Source organism: Netta rufina (genome assembly GCF_964035555.1).
Source record: "Netta rufina genome assembly, chromosome: 2".
In the NCBI taxonomy this organism is placed as follows: domain Eukaryota; kingdom Metazoa; phylum Chordata; class Aves; order Anseriformes; family Anatidae; genus Netta; species Netta rufina.
The window spans coordinates 77,687,105-77,706,410 of NC_140124.1; positions in this window are offsets into that span (position 1 = coordinate 77,687,105).

The following is a 19,306-nucleotide window of genomic DNA, read 5'->3' on the forward strand; positions in this document are numbered from 1 at the left end:
TACTACCATGCTTCGCAATCTTTTCCTCTTTAAAATGTTGTCATAAGGGATTCCAGGCTACATTATGACTATTCATACCGTGACTATTCATCCTCCTCTTTAAAGTCTTTTTGAAAAGTCAGTTGCCATCAACTAAGAGTATGGAAAGGAGCAAGGCAAATGGAAACAAACAAACAAGCAAACAAAAATTGTACACATTTTCACCCTCTGTTATCGTACCTTCCCCTCCACCCCCACCCCCCCGCCTTTTTTTTTCCCAACCAAATGAATAAAGAGAAGGTAGAATGTAAATCCAAAATTTAACAATACAAATTAAAGGGATTTTTAATTTGTAATTGAAAAGCATTCTCTTACATTCCAAAAATAGTATTTCAGAATGAAATGTTCATTTCAAATGGTCTGAATAGAGAAGTGTAAACATTTCATAAACAACTTTTCTACATGAAAAACTTCACTGCATATTATAAATTTGCATTTACATAAGTATGCTGGATGTGGCTGAGTTTCTGGATCTGCTAGAGAATCCATTAGAAATTCCTTATGTGGGAACTGCTGCTTGTTGTGTATCTGAAACATCAAGTTCATCTGAATACTTACAGGACAGCGGAAAACCCCTCCTTTTCCACTTACAATTGTTCTGTGAATACAGCCTTGCAGTTTCAATTGCAATGCAGTTATGGTAATAGAATTATAAAATCCCTACTTGGAGGGGACTACAAGGATCATTGTGTCCAACTGCTGGCTCTACACAGAACCACCCAAAAATCAGAGCATGAGAGCATTGTCTAAATGATTCTTGAACTCCAACAGGTTCCATGCCATGACCACTGCACAGGGGAGCTTGTTCCAGTGCCCAACCACCCTCTGGGTGAAGAACCTTTTCCTAGAACCCAGCCTGACCCTCCCCTGTCACAGCTCCATACAGTTCCCTCAGGTCCTGTTGTTGTCACCTGAGATCAGTACCTGCCCCTCTGCTCCCCATGTGAGGAATAATACTAATATCAGTGATAACCAGAGATAATAATATCATGTCATTTCCTAAACAAGAAACTATCCTAAATACAGTTCCTTAAGAATCAAGTTTGCCTGTCATTGTGTAACATATTTTGTTGAAAGTTCCAAATATATACTTTTCAAATACTAAACTTTCCTTGAACAGTCTAAATGGGGTTAACATTAGCAAAAGATATCAGAAACCAGAATTTTCATTCAAGAGGAATTCCACTATTTCAAAAGTTGTTTCCATTGTGATCTCAAAGCAAAATCTTAAACTTTTAACATTTGCTTTAGAATCATAACAAATGTGTTAACCGTGATTGCACTGGGGGAAAATGTGTTTAACAAATAAATGATTCTACTTCCTTGCAGTAAAATACCATCTCACAGAGAAATTGCAAAATGAAAAAATAGCAAACTTATAATTTAACTAGTAACAGTTCATGTTTTCATTACATGAAAGGTCCAGCCTTGGAGGAGATGCAATATTCTGCATGAAAAACAGCAATATTATCCAATATGACATGAGTGTGACATCACCTTGGCCTAGACCGAGCAGATAATCAACAATTATAGGATGCTGCAGTTCTCTGAAAGTTTTTAATTAAAATGTATTAATCTTGTTATTTAGAGGATTCTGGTGTCAAAGACCTCAGGAAGAGAAAGATTGTAATAGACTTACAAAATTTGCTGTTAGAAGGGGAGATAATCCTGAATAGATAAAAATTTTAATGTTAAAATATTAACATAATTGAATATGATTATTGTAATGTTTGAAAAGTGAAGGACTGGTTTAGGGATTACAACATTAATGATAATATTTTAGAACTACTTCTTTTGCTAACATCTGATGGAATAAAATTATCTGTTGCTTGCTGTGCCATGAAAGACTCTGAAGTGCCTTGAAATGTGGCACGTTTCTTGGAGAAAGGTTCAACTAAGCTCAAAGGTTTATCAGTGTTTGGTACAGGAACTAATTTTCTTGTCTTTCTATTTCTTGATTGTAAAGCTTTGTAGCAAACAAATATCGATAATAGATTCCTTCCTTAGAATATAAAAGATCCATGTTTTATAAAGTAAAATTTCATTTCACATACATAGCACAATGTACAGACTGGTTTGGGTCAATTTGTATTGTATTTGCAATAGGAAGCAATGGGCAGATGGTCATTATTCTTAATCTAATGGTTTGTTAGGTTTGAGAAGAATATGCAAGTAAAGTCAATAGCTAAAAAAGGCATAAAATGTAAACAAAAATATTGGGAAAAATAATGTTAACTAGAAGATACTGTGGGATTTGTGAACATGTAGTGTCAGATCTTGGAAACAGTGTCTCATTTTAATCAAAATCTAGTTGTCTTTAGAGATGGACATCTATAGAGAGAGTTTAAAATTATAATTTTTGATTAACAAAATAGTTCATAGCACTGTTTCAAAAATTAATGGTGTTGGCAGAAAAATTAATAATAATAATAATAATAATAATAATAATAATAATTCCATGAATCAAGGAAATAGATGCGTGCAGTGAAAACTCTGAGGGGTTTAGTTATTCAACAGAATTTGGCTGCTCCAGAGGAGACTGGTATGGATCAAAAAGCTATTTAAGTCAACCAGAATGTTTCCAGTGACTCAATGGGAATTAAGCCAGGCTGTGGGAATCCAAACAAGTAGATATGTGTGTTTTGATGTTTGCTGCAGACTTCTACTGAAATCTCCAGAAATCTCTACCATTGAAGTAAAACAGAAAATCAGTCATGTTTAAAACAAAATTTGCACTGTAGTTTGCAAAAACCAGACTGATTGGGTTTTGGTGTTGGATGTAGGAAAGAATTTGTGTCTTCTCAGAAAAGAATTAGATTGCAATCTTTCTAATATCCCTGCACTGCTATACACAAAATGTCATATTTAAGCAGGAGGACTGTGATTGTGGTTTGATTCATTTATTTATTTTCAAAATGGAAAGTATTACATTTTAGCACAAGTGGAGTGCCCAAATGTGGTGACTATGGTTAGGTTCATTCCTGTCACCTGTAGCGAGCCATGCCATGAGTCCTGTGCTATTGGTACAGTCACCATGACCACAACTGCCACGACACTCACGGGCTGCAGCACAGAGGATGTGAAGGTGCAGGTTCATGGGGAGGCTGTCCTCAGTGCAGTTTGGGCTGTTCCTGAACGGTGCCAAAAGTAAGAGCTTCTGTGCAAGTAAGTAGAAGTAAGTAGAGTAAGAAGTAAAGAAATAATATTGACACAAACTGTTACCTGAGACCTTTGTGGAGAGAGCAAGTTCAATCATGAATCCAGCAGTGTGGGACCTCTAAGGGCAGGAATAACTCCCACAGGAAGACAGACATGAGGTGTCTCTATGAGAAAGAGCAGTTTAATTTGATTTCTGTCACATTATTGTCACTGTGAAGAAAATAACCACCCTTATAAGAGAGAATGATTACACAGCTATGGAGATGCTGACTGGGAGCAGCCAGGAGGAGTACCGTGGAGAACAGCCTGAGCAGTGCCTGTTCAGTCCATGGTGTGTCCTCAGCTCTGCTGCGTTATGAATTGCTCCCAGAGATTCACGGCATTCGGGCAGTGCTTGGCTGCGAACTACCACTGCCTAGAACTCATGGACAGATTTTTTTAAAAACGTGCCTTCCACACTACGTAGTTCATACAGAATCCCTCAAAGCAATGCATACAACAACTCTGTGTTACATCAACCTCGTATCTGTATATTCTGTGTGAACTTAATCTTTTTTGTATAATCTTCAGGTTAATTCTTTGCTGTACTCTGCATTTGTGTGAGCAATTATTTTTCCTCTGGCTGCATAATTGCTCAGTTCTTTCTCTCACATTATCCAGAACTGTGAATTTAATTACTCCTGGTCTTGAAGTAATTTCTGATTTATCCTGTTAGCTGTGCTCCCGGGTGGTCCCTCATGAGCTTAGAAGTGCAAGGGTTCAACTATCTCAATAGTGTCGCTCTAATGTAAAGTCGTATCAAGCAATTCAGTAGCACTGGCTGTGTTTGACTATAGAACACAGCTGCATATTTTAAGGATAATTTTGATTCAAGACTTTTTGTTGTGGTAAGGAGTCGGTTTTCTTTCCTCTGTTTGATTGAGTTCTTATTTTTATTTTTATTTTTTTTAAGAGCAAAATAAAACATGCAAATCAAGTTGCTACTCAGTATTCATTCCAGGAAAAAATGAGGCAGTGAACTGGATTGAATAAGAAAGGGGTGAGCATGTGTTGTGTGTGTTGAGAGGCTAGAGGTTCATTCCCTCAAGACAATATGAATTCTCTTGCTTTTCAGTGAGTCAACATAGCAATTGTGCACTGCCCTCAGGGTCTACTTGGTGGGGCAGAAATAATTTTTTTCATCCATGTTATTCTTAGGAGCCCTCTTTGTTATCCTCTCAAAGGGAGTCGTCTCTGGGCTAAAGTTTTGGTCTCTAGGGATAACTGCATCCAGGATGAGTACAGTTTTGCCAAATACAAGAAATAACAAGCTTGTCTAAAAATAATAGGATACCTGAAAAGGATTGAGACTTGTCTGACATTCTTCCCTCTCTGTCTTTGGACCAGTTGTGGAGTGTTAAGATTGCTTCACAACCACAAAACCTAGTAGTGTGAAAGAACAACTCTTTTCTATGAAAGCATGACTCCAGGAGGTGGGCCTGAGAATTATACAGAGCCAGTGGCCAGTGGAACAAGTATAAAAAAATCTCACAATGAAATCATAAAACTGCTAGTCCTCACCCCTGTGGAATAGTCACTGGAGATGTCATAAGCGCAGGCTTGGAAGCCTGATGTAGCTTTGCCTGGGATTTCAGATTCCAGCCCAGCCTGGCATCTTCCTGTCCCATTGTGGTTGCCTAAGCAGCCTGCAAGTCGTTGTTTCATGAAGCATGAAACTCCATTTGTAAGCCTTAAAGTCCAAAGGGAAAAAGTAAGAGATAAAATGCTGTGTGTATTCTAGTGGAAAAAAACACCTATGCAGCAATTTTTTAATGAAATTATTTTTGATTAGCCCAAGACTATGCAGTGCATGCCATGCACTTTTCTATGAAGACAGCATAACAGCTTTAAAAAGGTTTGAAAGTTAATATCCTTAGCTGGGCATGATGAAAGGTTTTTGTGTTTGTTGGTGGTAGTGTTAATAATTGCACAATAGGAAGACTATAGTTAATTTAGATTTGGAGCTAAAATACTTCATTTTTCTCTTAAAAATACACATTTTTTTTCTTTCTCAAGTTTCCCTCTTAACTGTTTGAAATCCCATGTAGTTGAAAGGAACCTCCTTTGTCATGGCTCGCTGGAGGACATTAGAGAATGACAGCAAGAAAATGAAAAATGAGGGGCATAAGCATTTTCCTTTTCACCTACAACCAGGAGTTTCCAAGTTCTAGTTATTTCTGAGAGTGGCTCCCAATCTTAATCATGTCTAACATTAGCCATTTTAATAGTTACATCCCTGAAGTCATTTAAGTCATTTGCCCATGTAAACTCTATTTTTTGTTAACAATTGCAAGAGAAATGGGCAGGGGGAGAGGAGGAGTACAGCACAGCACATGACGCAGGTTGGCAGGAGGTCTGCCGCAGTTACCTTGCCTCTCAAATGTGGGCTTTGGCTGCTACACAGGAACCTGAAGGGCTGCACGGGTCATTGCTACTCTGTTCTTCAAGGTCCAGGTACAGTTTTCGGTCAGATGAAGGAAACCAGCTAGACACTTTTAGGTCTGGACCTCTCATGATTCAGCTGTTTCATCTTCACGCTTTGCTATAGCAGAGTCTATAGTCTTTGCTATAGTCTTAATTTAGGGACTAGCTTCATAAAACTGTCACAGCTTAGTTCCACCATGTTCCTACATCTGGTACATCCAGTGTGTTCAGAAAATTGGCAACAAGCTGAAAACTGCAGCCAAAGTTTTGCCTGTTGCAAAAAAATATTAAGAAATTGGTGAGAAGATTTAAGAGTTTATAGAAAGCAAAGTCCATGTCCACATGTCTATAAGGCACATCCCATTCCCTTTTCAGTGCATAATCCCTGATTGTACTAAATAATTTCTCACGTCCTCTGAAAAACATTGTAAAGGAAGGTTTCTGATACACATGTCCGTTATATTCATATTCCAAGGTTATATGTTAACTTTATATGCAAAGTTTAATTTTCCACTTTGAGAACCACTTAGATTACTTACACTTCTTTTCCTGCTTGCCCGTCTCTTTTTAGATAAGTAATCAGCCATGTTAAGGGGATCTCTTCTATGTTTTAGTCTTTCAAAAATAAAACTTTGGACATTTAATATGAATAAACATTATGTAACAACAGCAACAAAATAACAAAACAAACAAAAGTGGAAACGGAATCACAAGGTCCTTTCACATAATATTGAGGGGTAAACAGGTTCCAGACACAAAGCCTTAGTGAACATCCAGTTCAGCTGTACAGGTGCTTGGGTAACGGAAATACACTTGCTTGTGCTCTTTGTTATTTCTTTTCTTTTTTCATCCACAAAGATGATGCCTTGAAAAGGATCTATTTGAATGCTTTGAAAATAACCTATTTGACACAAATCTTGCTTTTCTCTACTTTGGTTTTCAAATAAGCATCCAATGGCTATGGGGCAAAGAAACAAATTATTAACATATGTGAACAAATGAAGTCTATAGAGTGTAAATACTTGGTCATTCACTATTGATGGCTTCTGAATATGGCATATTTTGATAATAATTTGAAAGCTTTTTTGACATAATTGTTTTGGATTACATTAGGCATTATCTCATCTTCTGTACAATATTTTTAATGTTATTATTATTCATAACTTTCAAATATTGATTTAAAAATAATAGTAAAAAAAAAAAAAAAAAGAGGAATAGCTACCACATAATTTCACTTGTGAGAGAAAAAAAGAAAAAAACAAAACAACAACAAAAAAAAAAAACAGAAGGAATATTTTTTTATGCTTATTACTACATTTATTCAGTTAATTAGAAGATGTTAGAATTCACGTTGCTCTTGAAATGCATGTGAAATAGTTACCTGGATGGTGTAAATATTTACTTTTGTTTTGTTTTGATTTGTTTTTGTTAAAGCTAAGAAATGTTTTGTTTGTTTGTTTGTTTATTTTTTGTTGGTTCTGAGTAAAAATGTAGGATATTTGTGCAAGTATCAGGAACATTGCAGACAAGAACATGAACAGAATATATATATATATATGTATATACATATATATATACATGTATATACATGTATATATATATATACATATATATATATATTCTGTTCATATATATATGTATATATGAACAGAATATATATATATGTATATATATATATACAATGTGTATATATATATATACATGTATATATGTATACATGTATATATATATATACACATTGTATATATATATATATATATATAGTTAGGAAGCAAGGCTTAGATCCAAAGATATGTTTTTTGTTTTTTGCCATTGTAGTTGATGTTGTTGCTTGTTTGTTTTTAATGATTCAGTACAAGACATATTCTCTATTTCACCCACAGCTTCTTTCAGCATCTTTTAACTTGAAAAAGTAAAAATTTTAGTTCCAGAAAATGAACAAATGAACTGGAAAATAATTGGAAACTTTTTTTTTTTTCCTTTAAATCCTTTCTTAAAAGTGTTTTGTTTTCCAAATTTCTTTTATAAATATATATACTTATAATTTTCAAAAACAGAGTTTAACATAGAGAAGACAGAAAGAAATCAAACTGCATATTTCAGAATAAAATCTATATAGCATATATAAACAAACTGTGGTAAAAACAAAGAGTGAAAGCATGCTTTTATAACCTTATGATGGATATGAATAAACACAACACCTCACGGTTATGCATACACTGCAATTTTCTGTTCCAGAATGCTTCAAATTCTTGGATTGTACAAACAGTTATAGATCCGTTGGTTTAGATATTTTCCACTTGTTTGTTTTACATTTATGGGAAGGCAAAAGTCATGCAGTTGTAAGTACATTCTGAGTGGAGAGAGGAACCAAATAGTGGAACACTGGGTTCACTTTCTTTGATACGGATCCAACTCATATTAGAATTTTTATCTTCCATACCTATCAGAAATACATTATTTTGGTTCATTCTTACTTCAGTCAAAACCTCAGCAACATAAAAGCTGACAGATATATTTTTAAGGAATACTTATGTTCTTTCTCTGCATAAATGAAGAAACTTAATTCAGGCTTTTATTTAATAATATTACATTTTCATAATCTATAACAGAGTGAACAGCTAGCAAATAATAGAAAATTTGATAAGGTTTAAGAACAAATTTTTAATTTTAACAACAACTTACCCAATTTATTTTTAGCCCAATTTATATTTTTATTGTATAATTTTACACAGCAAAATGCTGTTTATTGTTGTTTTTCTTGTTCTTTGCATGTTTATTTTTTTTGTACATGTATTTATTAAAAAACATGGCATCATATAGAACATTTATACATTCATTTCAAACAGAATAGCAATAAAAGCCTCAGAAAAACACAGAAAATATAGAATGACACTAAGGTACAATCTGATATCTTAAGCCACTCTGGCATACTGAAACAAGTTTGAGACAAAAGTAGAAAACTGTAAGAAGGAAAATTTGGGATATATCCAGAATATATGTGCACAAAGTTCCAGTAAGATACATGCATGTTGGTATAAAATAGTAAGACATACATATTCAAAAGTATATTACTGTTTCCATTTGTGTAAAAGAGCATAGTAAGGTCTTTAAGGAAAAAAGAAAAAGAAAAAAAAAAAAAAAGTAAACAAACAGCAGTGTTTTATAATGCCCGAAAGGGGGAAAAAAAATAAAAATTGTCTTGCACCTGATCTATAGTTTGTTCCCATACTGGACTCAGTGTAAAATACAATGTCTGTTTTACTAAATATACTATATATATCTCTCTCTATATAAAAGGTATTTCAGGTAAAATCTTAATATGTTAAAAATCTTAAATATCTTAAAATCTTAATAACTATCCATTTTGATTTCAGATACAAAAGATACACGTATATATATATATATATATAAACCTGTGTACCAATATGAAGGAATAACTGTTAGAAACATCTGAAATTCTTAATACCTTTCAATGCATTTATTTTAAAGTTTCTAACAGTGCATTCAGAAGACCAGTAGAGGAGGTTCTTTGTAAAGTAACATGTGCTTTTTACAGTTATATCTGTCTATGAAGATAACAAATATAAGATATATTTTGGATATTTTGCCAGTTTCTAGTAGCCTTTTTTGTAGGTTTCAAATTTTCAGTTTTGTGTGGCAACGTGTGACCAGAGTGCATCCTTCTCACTTGTTGGCTTCCAGAAAAGTGTGGTGAAAATCAGGCCTGTCTTAGTTGAATTTTGCCTCAGAAGTCAAATTTCACTAAGATTATGGTCTTTCTTCTATGAGATCACACCAAAACTATGAATGTTACAGGTTTTATTATATGTTCAACTGTAGACACAATTCATACCTCAACTGATGCCAATAAAAGCCATCATCAATTCAACCTAATTGATTTTGTGTCCATTTCCATTCTTAATAGGCTTTATATACTCAATATGGGAAGAAAAAGGAAGAAATAAATATCCTAAATCTTCTACTGTCAATTTATCCTTAACATAAATATAACTTTATAAAAATATCAAATACTTTGCTGAAATGATTTCTGTGAAAAATGAAGATGACAAACGATTTTGTGTTTTGTTTTGTTTTGTTTTTTCAAGCAATGCTTATTATTTGGTACTAATAGAAATTGTGTGCACATAAGAAAATAGAAAAAAAAAAAAATCCCTAAGCAAAACAGTGACAGCAGAGCTTAACTACTAAAAGCAGTTTTAAATGAAGACTGGAGGGAAATTAATGCTGCATACCATGGTTATTAAAAGAATGTGGAGAAAAATATCTGTGCATTTCCCAAATGTTTAGTAAGGTGATAGGTAAAAACAACAAATTGAAACACTGCTTTTCCTTTCAAATGGAGCAGTATTCAAGTAGCAATAGAATCTTCTTGAAGTCAAAGTATATTTTAAATACTTAACAGTAAACTTTAAGTATCAGCAGAAGTCTGCTCTGTAGCAGAACAAAGTCAGACTCAAATGGCACATAGTTCTTCCTTCTGTAGTCTATTCTTCAGGAACATTTATTTTTTTTCCTTTATGAAACAGGTGCTTTGGTGATCTTCAGTAGTTTTGTGGGAAATCTCATGTCCTGCCACCCTTGCTTTTTCTTTTAAATTTTCAAGAATAAAGGAAGAAGAAAAATATGAAAGAAATAGAATCATAAACCCTTTGTTTTTCTTATTACACTAATTTGCTGATTATTAGCATTAAGGGCATTTGAGGGCGTTAGTATTGAGGACTTTTTCTAGGCCAGATATGGAGGAGAACATTCAATTTTTCTTCTTAAACTTGTTGTTTGTCATAAGAAATGTGGGAAAATAAAGCAGATGATTTACAGTACTATAAGAATGATTTCTAATTTATTTGTTGGCAAAGATGTGTAAATCATATCTTCATGTCAAGATATTTGTAAATATACATGTGACAGGCAAATCCCAATAAATCAAAAATAAATCTGTGTCCACTGCAGAGTGATAAAAATAAAGATTTGCCCAATACCAACATAGGGGACTAAATTTTTCAACAGCTTTAGTTATGGTCTTAATAATCATTGCTTTAATCACAGGAAGAGCACTTACTGCTTGCTCCTCAGTGAGGAAAACAAGTCCTGCCCAATGTGCAGTAACAAGCATATAACATGGGGCAGCCCTTGGAGTTTCTCTCAGAGAGGACAAATGAATGCAACTTGTCTTCTCACAGAATTAATGTTGTCTTGGAAGAAACAAAAATAAATATTTTACAGGTATTTGTTTTTGCCCACTATGCACTGCAGAAGCATTGCAGTTGTTTTTGCTCAGACCTAAAAATCCCCTAAACCTTGGAAAGTATTCATTTTCTAGATTTTAGGAAGGCATTAATGCTTATAAACAGCCAGTTCCAGTCAAAAATATTACACAGCTAAGCAGTGCCTTGTTCTGTAGGTCATTACAGCTTCCTTTGTGGTGGGTGGTTAGTAACTGAGTAGCACTTTTCATCCTCAAATGATTGAAAACATACAGACAATAATTAATCTTCCCTCCACTGATATGAGGTAAGTAAACACTGTTAATCCTATCTGATGAATGGGAAAACAGCACAGCTGGGTGAGTACTTGGTCAAACTGAAGTTGGTGAGTCATAATTTCACCTACAGAATTTAAGAGGTTTGTTTACATGTGATGTTTGCACTACTTTAACTATGTCATCTTGAACTTTGTAAGGTTAAAAAAGGTACAAGTTCTAGAGTGGCTGTAGGTGAACTGGTACAAAAACATTTCTACTGGAATAGCTTATTCACTTTTGATTATTGTGGTAGAACTGTTATGGTAATACATGTATAGCAGCATCCACTCTGCTACCTGTACTGATAGCACTTCTTGGTTTAAAAATAAAACCAACAAACGAAACAACAACAACAAATAACTGTACTCAAATAATTTTGTAAGTGTGGAAACAAATATAGACCTGGCACTTAAAAAAATAAATAAATAAAAGCCATCTTTCTCACTTTCCCATCTTTTCTACTATTTTGCTTGCAATCTAACACAATTTTATTGTAGTCCCAAGTGTGCTGTGCCTCACTGTATCTGCACTTCCATATATTTGGAATAAGCAGGTGAGAACGCAACCAGCTGAGTTGGTTGCATGCAACTGCTTTGCTCTTCATTGTTATATTTGGGATAGCAATCTGGACTAGTAGAGTAGAGAATACATTTGGGGATTCTGCCTCTTCAGTCTTAAGTAATCAGAAAATAGCAGCCATTAACTACCTTCAAGTTGTAAGTCACAGCTCTGCTTTCAAATTCAGTATTTTGGTGAATTATAGGTAACTATACACTGTTTATATAAGTAGTACAGTTGAGTTAGGAGAAAGACTAGAGAGGATTTTTACTGTGTTCAAGCTGTAAGGACTGGGAAGTCCTGACAATAAAATTTAGAGCTCTCCTGCTTGCTTGTATTAGCTTTCGAATTCAGATCAGAAAGGTGAGCAGTAGCCCCTTTTTGTTGTTGTACAAGTGAGAAACAAACTTGTGTTTTTGCAATATAAGTTGTTTTTGCAGTGGAAAACCCACTAACCTTGCATATTCAAAAGTGATTGTGCAGGCATGACAGGAGCAGAGCAGTGGGGAGTATATTAAGCAGATAAGGAGAAGGTACCAACCACTGTCCCAAAATAGGAGGATAGCTAAGAAAAACAGGATGAGCAGTGTGAAATCAGTAAAAACAAAAACCACGGGCCCTCTAGTCATGAGAGAAGGAAAAAAATAAAAATAAAAATAAAATAAAAATAAAAATAAAAATAAAAATAAAAATAAAGGGGATATTAACAGTTGGTCAAATAAAATTGTACATATATGGTATAGAAGGGCATTGAGAAGGTTGTGAACCTGTACCATGCAGCCAATGAGGAAACAGGAGAAATCAGGTGTTGGGTAATAGGGAATATAAGGTTTAGACAAACTTTTACTGTGTGTTCCTGCTTGCAGGATGCCTGCCATTGCAATCACGAATAAAATAGCTTCACAGAAGACCCTGTCTGAAAAAAAATAAAAATAATAATAATAATAAAAAAAAAGATATTTCTCACATACAGATTCTAGCTTCCTTGTTTTGTGGATATCTTCCATCGTGGATAGCTTCCTACTGGCATGTGCCTCCACATTACTGTTGGATGGGGACCCAATCAATGAAGAGAGAGTAGAGGCATCTGGGCTACATCTAGACCTTATCCTAACAAGGATTCAAGGCATGAACACAGGTTCTACCACTTGAGCATAAACCTAGCGGCCCAGGATCCAGCAAAATGTCCAAACCCTGCATTTCAGTAGTCACAGTTTCACACAGCTCCATAGCTAACACAGTTTCAAATGCCTCATTTCTGGAGGTGAATTTCTTCTTAATGAGACCATTTACCTACTGAAAATTACACCTGCTGAGTTCCACTGCTTCCCATCTTGTCATATGTCAGTGCTATTGCCATTTTATTAATAGAACAGGAAAAAAAAAAAAAGTAAAATTTAGTTTCAATTTTCTAATGCAAACAATATCCTGTTAAAAAGATTGTCAGAATGTTCCTGGGCATATATTTTTAACTCTGAGTAGATACTAACCGAAGAACCATGTCAAGTTTCCTGAGCCTCATTTGAAAATTTAATTCTGCTTGGATTTGGACCTTGCCAAAGTTCTTTTCCACTGTGGTAATAATAGAGGATATCACAAATGAGTACTACTTTTTTTTTTTTTTTTTTTTTTCTTAAGCATTTTCATTAATCATTTGGTTCTCTAGTTGCATGAATATTTAGCAGCCTAAAGCATTTTTTAAGACACTGACACATCTGAAAACCATTATAAAATTTAATTGTAATGATGTGCAAAAGGAAGATTGTTCATGACAAGAAGATGAAGAACATTCATGACAGGTTCTCCTTGAAGAACAGCCACCACTGATAGAACAAATTTCTCTGCCCTTTTCTGGTATTTGACTTACATGTTGCTTTCACTTGCTTTCACTTTTTTTTTTTTTTTTTTTTTTTTTCATAGCTGTGTGTCAACCAGTTGGCTGCCTCCCAGCTTCTGTTAACAGCTTTCTGTATATCAGTAAGTCAGTTCCTCAGCAAAATTTTCTGGATGATTGAACCCCCATCAAAGAGGAGGAAAAAAGACATATAGGTTGCAAGAAGCCCAGGTCCCCCTTTAGATAAGTAAAGAATCCATGTGTTTTGTTTGTTTATCAGGACAGTAGACTGTAATAACAGATGTTTCTTAACCACCCTGCTTACCAAAGGATCAGCTACTGCCTAGAGCAAGGCTTCAAAGAGATGAACAGAGCTCCAAGCTATAGAAGGGCAAGATTGTTTTAATTTCATCAGTAGGGGACTGTGAAAAGAAGGAAGGCCTTTAATTTTTTGCTAAAATAGGTCATCAGTTATTCACATCTGCATGGAGCTAGCGGACAGATACAAAAGCTAAGATTAGTCTGTTACATGCAGCAGTATCTACCATTTCTGCTTTCAAATCCTGATGAGAGGTAAATTAACCCTGTTAACTATTTTGTATCATAACCTGGTATATAGTTAGAAATTCTACAGGGAGTGAATTCATTACAACTGTTTAAAATTTTGAAAAACAATAATAAAATTATAAGAGATTTAAAAAAAAAATAAAAATCAAATACCTTTTACTGCAAACATACCGATAAATAAATTAACATTCTTCCATGAAGAGCTTGCTCTGGAAATGGATTAGGCCCTTCCTGACTTTTATAAAACTGTCCAGACCCAAATGAAATAAAATCACTTAAAGCTGGAAAAAGAACCAACTGTCAAGCCCAGACCTTAGGACCTACTCTGTTCCCAGGAAGCTTGTTCAGATCTATGCTTTGCACAGAATTGTTGCCTCAATGAAAGACCATTACAGTCCTCTTTCTTTTTCAGTTGTGTTTTCCTTCTCTAACTGAACTGTTTCCACTTGTTTGTGCATGTGTACTGAGGCTGCCAAGTTTGCTTAAACTCATGCTTAGGCAATTATTAAAACAAATATGATTAAAATAAATATATGATTATAGTAAATATATGATCTATGCCACTAAATAATAGCAGTTAAAAGAAACAAATATGTACAATTCTGGATTCATAGCATATGAGCCTGTGCATACACATTACACATACTGTTCTTATACCTGCAAATCCATTGTGTAATTAATTAAAAGTATAAAATAGAGAATATTGTATAAAATAAAGAAAATATATTGCAATTGATTTTATTTCTCAAAAATAGTAACAATCTGTAGCTAAAAAAAAAAAAAAAAATTAAATTAAAATCCTATATATCGGTCATACCCGGTGGAATTTATTTATTTTTTTTTCATTTGATCATTCCAGGTTTTCTTCAATGAACAGAACATGATAAAATTTCCTGGAGGGTGTCAAAGGAAAGTGGTGGGATCTTTATGCTATCTCGGCTTTTCTCTGTCCCTGTAAATTTCCTAAACCAAGTTCCCTGTAACACCAGGTAATTCATGATCAAAAAGGGTAACAGATAGACAGGACAATGAGGGGTGAGCAATTGTTTGTTCTTGATGTTTACTTTTTTTTTTTTTCCTTCTCCAATTTTTATTTTTCATCTTTGGGAATATTTTTATTTAATTCCTGTTTTGAAATTAAAGTAGCTTCAGATCATTCTAGGTTCCTGGTACATAAGAGCGAGAGAGAGAGAGAGAGAGAGAGAGAGAGAGAGTACGGCTGGTATCAGACACCTGGTGAGGTCTAGAGAGGGACTCTCTCTACACTCTGTATCTGGAGAGCTAGGGGATGTTCCCAGATTTCCATTTAGCCTATTTTACTACCTACATGTATCTTCCCCTTAGTCCTAGCACATGGAATACTTTATGTGACAAATTTTTCTGAGATTTCTCTGGAGTAGTGTTATATCTCAATCTCTGTTGCTCTGTCTCCCTGAGAATCTGTGCTAGAGAGCTTTATATGGTATATCCCATTAGACGACGTATAAATATCCTTATCTGATTAAAATGTTCTGCTTTGTTTTACCTGCTGGTTTTGACAATGACATCTGTCCTAAGTCTGCCAGTATGATGGATGTCAAGCATAAATCATGTTATCTTGCATTACCATTTATCTTAGAGCAATACCTTGCCATAAATTCTCTTATAAAATGGGAATTAGGCCCCTGGGAATAAACATAGAATGTGGTTCCTTGTGGTTCCTATTTACATCACTCACTGGAGAATTTCACTGATACATCAACCCCAGATCTGGCTTGAAACTTTGCCAGCACAAAATAATGATTGAATTAATTCTTACTATTGAAGATCTATTTGTTTGTATGCTGTGTAGGAAAAAAAAAAAAAAAAAAAAAGCAGCTGGTAAAATTTTTCTTTGAGATGATTTATCCACTAGAATTCACCAATTCACCTTTATGGTGAATTGATCTGCATATAAGGGCAGAGGACTATGAACCATTATGCTTCCAGTGAAAGGATCCCTTATGGAAAAGAGGTTAAAACATTAAGTAACAGTATGTAGAATCAGATAAGCATTTTTCCAATTTATCTGTTCTAAAAAAAATGGTCAGATATTATAGTTGTTAGTTGTGCTGCTGTTGATAGGTTTCAGTATGGCTTCTTTATCCTCTACAGAGTTTCTGCACTAAACCATTTAGAATTTTCTTTGTTCTTATTGCATATTTGTTGTGCTTTCTCTATATATACAGATGGATAATGAGAGAAGTGCACACACTGAAAGACAATAGTTTAGAAACCTCAACCAAATATATTACTCTGGGCAAGATAAAGGTTCATAGGATGAGTAGAAATAGTAATTCTCATCTATGGCAAAAGTATACTTCCATCTTCCCCCTGAAGAAAAGATTACAGCCAGGGCCTAACCCTAAAAGTCCCAGTTTTGTTTTGAGATCATGAGAATACATCAGAATCTCAGCCTACATTTCAAGGGAGGGTGCTAGCCTTTGTGGGTAAAAGCTTAATACTGTGAACTTGTAGTGTCTGTTCAGACAGACAGTGTAAAACATACACCTGAATATGCAGAAACCCCCAAACTATCAGAATTACCATAGACTCCAGGAAGGATATGTGGCAACACTAATTCTTAGACTTATAAATACTATTTTTGGTACTTACAGACACTACATGGTAGTATCTATTTATATTGACATTTAAATAGAGGCACATATTTAAATGTTTTTGGTTTTGTTTTTTAATAAAAGAAATAGAAATGTTTTCCTGTGTTTTAATATTATGATTCTTATTTTTCTTTTAAATAAGGTAGCTTTTAGCATACTACTGTTGTGAAAATTCAGTCCCCATCCTTTTAAGTATTAAATAGTTAAATAGTTGAACAGTAAGTCTGATTTTTACTCACATGTAAAATCATCGCTGTGCTTGCAGGGAACTGTTCTCTGCTTGTTTATCACACACACACTCCCAATCCCATTCCCCACCCCTCCCTGCCGAAGTGGTGGTATTCAATTCAGTCTGCTGTAGTCTTTGCTAGTGACATCACCTCCAGCATAAGACCCAGGGCTCCAATACTCAATTAGATTGCATCACTATGGTGCCACTCCGCTCCTGGGAGACATTTGAATTGTACTGATGCTTGAGAGAACAGAGACCTCTCTAGGGAACTTACTGGTTTTGTTATGTGCAAAAGACTGAGGTCTTTTGACAGTCTTCACAGAAAGACTGTGAAGAAAAAACATCTATCAGTCTTTCCTTTCTGTAGCATCAGAGAGATCATGTGGATAGAAAATTGTGAGGAAATAGAGAGACAATCACCTATAAAATGTGGTAATAAACCAACAGTTCATTCCAAATTTACACACAGACCCAAGACAAACGTTATCAGGAGGGACGGGGATGGATTTTACAGCACTTAAGGCGGAAGGAACACAGGGAAGCTAAAAATAGTCCTGGAACAGTACAGTGATTTAATTTTGATTAAGGTAAGTTCCATCAGAAACATCCTCATGTCTTGACCTTTGGGCCAGGAGGCAGGGAGAACTGTGGTTATTGTTTTGTTGGAATTCTGAACTGGTTCCCCTGTGAAGCTGAAACAGTACACTGAATTTTAGCACAACTAGAAATTTTGAGGTATAATACATTTCTGCTATGTATCAGCAGAAGGTAAAATAAATAAAACAGAAATAAATAAATAAATTAAATTAAATTAAATTAATGTTTGCAGCCTTAACATATTTAAATGAAGCCAAAATAATTTTGTGTTTCGCCTCAGTTTAAATGATATCTGAATAGTTAAAAACTTCAGCTTCTCCAAAAGTCTGAACTTAGGTATGTTGGATTTAAAATATATACTTTTACAAAAAATGGAAATTCCCTTGGGGTATGTGTTCCTATACTTTTGGGGAAATATAGTTCATGGTTCAATTAAAAATAAAAATAAAATGAAACATACATTTAAAAAAAAATACCAATATGTAAAAATATTTTACAATTTTGGATTCTTTTTTTTTTTCGTATTCTAGTAACTTTTAAAAATCATAGAATCATAGAATATCCTGAGTTGGAAGGGACCCTTAAGGATCATCAAGGCCAACTCTTGACATCGCACAGGTCTACCCAAAAGTTCAGACCATGAACCATCCTAAAATTTAATTAAATCTGCACTAATACAGAAATTTCCCAGTACAAAAAAGGCAGGGATCTCCTGGAAAGAGTCCAGCAGAGGGCCACAAAGATAATACAGGGCCTGGAACATCTTTCCTATGAGAAAAGGCTGAGACCTGGGACTGTTCAGCCTGGAGAAAACACTCAGAGGGGATCTCATTAATGTTTATAAACACCTGAGGTGTGGGAGACAAAGGGATATTGCCAAACGTTTTTCAGTGGTCCATGGGGACAGGACAAGGGGCAATGGCCACAAAATGGATCACAGGAAGTTCCGCACCAACATGTGAAAGAACTTCTTCACGATGAGGGTGACGGAGCCCTGGAACAGGCTGCCCAGGGAGGTTGTGGAGTCTCCTTCTCTGGAGATATTCAAGACCTGTCTGGATGCCTACCTGGGCAACCTGCTCTAGAGAACCTGCTCTGGCAGGGGGCTGGACCCAAAGGTCTCCTGAGATCCCTTCCAACCCATAGAATTATCTGATTCTGTGATTCTTCCAAAGCTGATGGGTCTGCTTTTTTCCTCTTGATAAACTTTGCCACCTGGCCTGTGCTATTTCAAGTTGAAGGGGGAGCAAAACCATCGAGAGCAGCAGGAAATGTCCCTGGGAAGGAGAGAGGGGAGATGAAGCGCTGTGGCCAAGTGTCGTCCCACCACAGTGGCTCCTGAAGGAAGTGCAATGGGTGATGGGGGGGACCCTCCATCCAGCACCTCAGGATCTGTCATGGCCCCTTGACTAAGGTTGTGCAATCTCCCTCTGTCAAGGCCCTACACTTTTTTTGTTAGGTTTTGGTTTAAGCATACCAACTCATTTGAGCTGATATCTCATTTTTGATTTCTCTACCCTATTCCTGTAGATAGTGGTCAAAGTCTTTTTGTTTCCGGTCCTTTTTCTCTCCTGGGAGTCAAGTAGGCTGCCAGATAGAGCTTAACTCTGCACACATTTGCCCTGCTTCCAGTCCTACAGCAAGGCTGCTGGTGACACAGAAGTGGGAAGAGTGGC